The sequence below is a fragment of the Gymnoscopelus braueri genome (genome assembly GCF_963280865.1).
Source record: "Gymnoscopelus braueri genome assembly, chromosome: 3".
NCBI lineage: Eukaryota > Metazoa > Chordata > Actinopteri > Myctophiformes > Myctophidae > Gymnoscopelus > Gymnoscopelus braueri.
In genome coordinates, this window is record NC_137612.1 from 46027569 (window position 1) to 46033003 (window position 5435).

Here is a 5435-nt window from a genome sequence, read left to right on the forward strand (position 1 = left end):
TGTGAAACATTTGGGGCAGAGGTTCTGAATTGGCATCCAGGGAGTGTGTGTGCACAGTTTCGCAGCGACAGGGCCGACGGTGCCAGAGATTAGCTGTCCACAGACGGACACACACACGGACAAACGGACGGACGGCCGGACAGACAGACAGACAGACAGGGGGTAAAACATACTCTCTCGCCATGCCTTTCGGCCTGGCGGAGACAATAATAAAAAATAAACTAAGATAATGTAGGAATAAATAAACAAATAATAAGAAGCCTTCACACACCGGTATTTCATGATGTTGTTTTGATATTCTACCTTTTCATGGGAGCTTGTACTTGACATGTTTGTACCCACTCTTTTAAACCTGTAAATTTGACAATGAACATGGAAGGTGACATTGAAGTGACCTGACCAGTGAGTTCAGAAAACCAGATCAAGCCAGTCTGTGCAGAACGTCTCAGTGTGACTAAACCTGTGTGTGCGTGTGTGTGTGTGTGTGTGTGTGTGTGTGTGTGTTGTACGTCTATACTTGTGAGGGCCAAATGTTACCACAAGTATAGTAGAATTTGAGAAACAGCATTGTGAGGACAATGTCCCTGATCTTCACAAGAGAAATGTTTTTTTTTATAGGCTTACAATTAGGAAAAGACTGAGATTTGGGATAGGCTTAAGATTAGACATTTAGGTTTAGGGGTTAAGAGTTATGCATGATGGATACTTAGGCCTTAGGGTTATGGTTAAAACTGACAGAAACTGAAAAAATGCCACCCATAAAAAAAAATACCATTCTAAAATGTTGATGTCCTCACAACTATAGTACAAACTGTCTGTCTGTCTGTCTGTCTGTCTGTCTGACATTCTTTGCTGTAAAAGCATTCCTCAGAACATCACCAGGAAACGGGGCATCAGTTAGGGGACAGGAAACAGTGGAAGTTCAGAGGTTGTCGGTGTGAAGCTGCTCAGAGGAACACCTGACTCAGCACACATCAGCCTCCCACAGGAAGAAGGTAAGATCAGACTGGAAAGTGCCGCTTCAAGCATATTTTCTGTGAGTAGAAGTTTGTTCTCAGTCGTGTAAAGTAACCAAAGACAGGTACTTGGTTACAGGGGGGGGGGGGGGTTTCTTTACTTCAGGGGTTCAGGCCAATTAAGGACCCCTTAGCTGAGAGACAGATGAAGCAGGGACCCCCACGACATATTGAATGAGATTGTGTTGCAGATCACTTTTTCATAGATTTCATAGATAGCTTCACTTGTTTGACAGAAATATCATCAGTGTTAATGTGTGTTTTCAGAGATTTAACCACTAAGTGACAAGTGAAGTAGTACCCACTAACTGTAAACTGCATAGTTTTAGAGGACAGATAGACACTAATAATAACAAATATAATACTAGAAAATACTGTTCCTGAAGAAGTCTGTGCTCGCTTCAAGACAAAAATGTATAGTTCGGTCCGCTACGCAGCCCTCACCTCTAGAGTTCGACACCTACGTTCCACTGCCGATGTGACAGATACAGCCATATATGGAGATCTGTGTGTCTGTCAGTCCTTCTCCCTTTATGGCCATATATGGAGATCTCTGTATTTGTCAGTCCTTGTCCCTTTTATTCCCATGTATGGAGATCCCTGATGTCATGAGTCTATGGCAAATTGCCCATATATGGGCATGCTGATAAAAACTATTCATAGTGGTGGGCAATATGGCCAAACTATCATATCACAATTTTTTGTGAGGCAGAATCACGGTCCACAGCTTCGATCTTTAGATTAAAGATTTAGATATTTGGATTAAATGGGAGAGCAGACCCGTGCAAATGTGGTGATGTAAAAAAAAACATATCTGTAGTGTAAACATTGTGGCTGCAGTGACTTTACGAACACAAGGGTCATTCCTCCTGTGTCCTTCTCTCTCCCTTCTAGCAAACACCATTAGTGTGTATTGGAAAAGCTGAAAAGACTGTGAGATCCACATGTGCTATTGTGCTTTGAAGTGGGCAGGGCTGGATTACCACCTCTCAGTGCCCCTGGGCACTGGAACTGCAATGCCCCCCCCCCCCCCCTCATGACATTTGACATCATTTATGTATTTCATTCGTATTAGATAACTGCAAGATGGGGATTTTATTTGTGAAAAAAAGAAAAGAAAAACGTTTTTTCTTTTTTTTTTCTTTTTTTTTTTGCCCCCTGATGCCCAGGTGCCCCTGGGCACGTGCCCAAAGTGCCCATATGGCAGATCCGGCCCTGGAAGTGGGATGTCTTCAAACGTATAAAAGTGATCAAAAAGTTAAACACAGCAATGGAAGTCATAATATACCTCAACCTTTTAAAGTTTAAATTGAGTCTGTAAGTTGAAGCATGCTGAAGTAACATGACTGCAAACAAGTGAAAGAATAAAGGGGTTTCACTTGAAATAACTCATATCACACACCATACATTAGTTACAACTCCTGTAACTTCCACCAGCAAAAAATGAATGAATTAATGAATAAACAAATAAAAAAATGGATTTAAAGCAGCACTTTGTAACTTTTTTGTTTGAATAAAGTGTAATTTTGTCCAACCTGTATGGTAGAGTATGTTCATACAATATAACTTATACAATTGGGGTGGTTGTATTTTGTCTCCCTGGTCTTCTACTGAGACATTTAGATTGTGTCAAAGGTCATGTCTCACCTAGACACAGGATCTGACACGAATTTTGACCGATGGTCAAGATTCAATTTATCCCCTGAGCAAGCAAGCAGGCTCTATTAGCTCAATGGCAAAAAATGTCAGCACTTGCGCAGGAAACCGGGTTCAAATCTCGGGTAGAAGAGGAAAGTTATAGTGCAGCTTCAATGGGTGGATATATCAGTCCATCGTAGTATTACTGGTTGATTCCTCTTACACTCATTTTATTCTTTCAGACGGTGACTCTGACTGGCACCCCGGCATATCTGCTAGTCATAAAAAGTGGCACTCTGGACTAAAAGCACAGGAAAATCAAACAAACAAGTCGTGTGCACACCAAAAACTAAAAAACTAAAATACACACATTAAAACTAAAATGTAATAATGAGGTTAAAGAAAGAAAGAAAGTTCCACAAGAAAGGAGAACAGAAAGGGAGGAGATGGTGGATCATGGGATTGCTGGGCTCCCTTGGCCTTGGTAGACAGGCTCCACCTAGTGGCAGTTAGGGGAACAACTCAGCCTGTTGTGTATCTTGTTTTGCTCAGATAAACTAAGGTTGTATTGGGTGCTTATTATTTGTAAAGTTATTACTTAATACTAATTTATTATTTTTTTCAAATTATTTTTTTTCCAGAGAACATGACAGATGTTAAACAATACATATGTATCTGAAAACATTGGACCTCCAATGTTTTATATTTTAATGTACTGTTTTAGTTTAAAATGAGTATATGCACATCTGGCTGTCGTCTTTAGTTAGATAAAGTCTCCCTAAAATAAAATCAGGGGCCAGTGGAGGAGTATATGGGAATCAAACAGGTGAATGAAATCAAGATTCATTTATATTCATAAGGGTCTATCTATCTGTCATCACGCGGTGCGTTTGTGTTTACAAGAAAGTAATTAAAATGAAACTTTTAGGGACTTTTGACATAAGAATACACAAAATGTATTGTTTTTTGGCATCTAATGATAGATAATGTCCTCATTATGACTGCAGGTATGCTCTAAAAGTGTGAAAAACATATTTTTCATTAAAATTATATTTATGTTGCAGCTGGATGTGTAGCAGGAGCAGCTGCCGGGGAAGCAGTTAATGATGCGGTATACCGTGTCTTCAAATCAAATGTAGCCTATATCAATTAACACTTAATTTAGTTGACTAGTGTTGTTCTCACAACTGATGACCAGTCAGTCACCTTAATCTTCAATTAAAGTGACAATAGTTCAAAGAGAAAAAATACCACAATTTGTATACACTTTGTTTATCTCCCCTTATTCCTTAAACTCATGTAAGACGTCATTGTGTGATGTGTTCATTATGTTAAATACATGGTGCGGTTTGAACAAAATATATTTGACTTTGATCTCAAATAAGTACCGGAGGTGCACCTGGTTTATCTCGTTAGAGAAGAACCCTATCAGTTTTGTTCTTATGGTCCAACACAGAATAATGGGAATGATGAACAAGAGCAGACCACAGTGGGTTGTATAAGACAAGAGACAACTGCTTTTCTGCTTTCCAATTAAAACATGTCCACAAAAGTTAAGCTCTTCTGTTTTATCTTAACACCAACATCTATAGACTACATTAAACCACTATTTATAGCAGCAAACTATTCTTCCTTTAATGTTCACGCCCTGTCCACCCCTCCCTTTGATAATGTCATGATATTAGAGTTGTGTTTTACACTACAGCGATTACAGTATACTGTACATAACTCCTCCATGAAATATATGAATCTGTATGTATAAAACGTTTCAGCTCCAGGAGGATATAGTTGTCTTTAAAGGATACACAATATGAAATGTATTTGTCAATGTCATGGTACAACTTAAGCGGAAAAAAAGAGAAAATACCCAGTGAGCGGCAGTTCTGAGGGCCCGAAAATGTCAGAGGTCAGAGGAGAATGGCCAGACTGGTTCAAGCTAATAGGAAGGCAACAGTAACTCAAATAACCACTCGTTACAACCAAGGTATGCACAAGAGCATCTCTTTTTTTGATTTTTGAACTGTTTGGTTGCTACTATATATGTCTACGAAATTAATTCAAGGACCCCAACGGAAAAAAGTCTGCAAGGACTTTTTTGGTCGGACCTTTTAGACAAAATTATTATAAATGTAACTGTGTTGTTTTACATTCTTTTGCCTAATACATTTTTCAATCAATCAATCAAACAGGCTCATCAAGATTGAAGATTTGAGGGGGGGCGCCGCTGGCCTAGCGGTTAAGGCGCGTACCACATACAGTATAGGCTCTAATGCAGCCTGACAGTGAGTCGCGGGTTCGATTCCCGAGCCTGACGACCGTTGTTGCGTGTCACTCCCCGTCTATCCCTCCCTGTTTCCTGTATCTCTCTCTACTGTGTACTATCAATAAAGTCAGAAAAGCGAAAAAAAATATCTTTAAAAATATATGTATAAATACTGCCATGTATCGACAGTTCAGGCTGGTGGTGTGGGGGGGGCTATTTTCTTGGCATACTTTGGGCCCCTTAGCACCAAATGAGCATTTTGTTGAATCTATGAGGATTGTGGCAGTTCTAAAGGCAAAATGGGGTCCAACGCTGGTACTGGCAAAGTGTACCTAATAACACGGCCGGTGAATGCATGTTGTCTGCACTTGACGAGGAAAAATTAGACCTCTGTAACATTCCATTTGGAGCGGTACTTCTCTAGCTTTGTTTAAAACTGAATTCTGGGAACCACAGTTAACAGACCGTATGGACCAGAGGTATCCCCCAAAAAGACAACACTAAAATGACTGTTACAG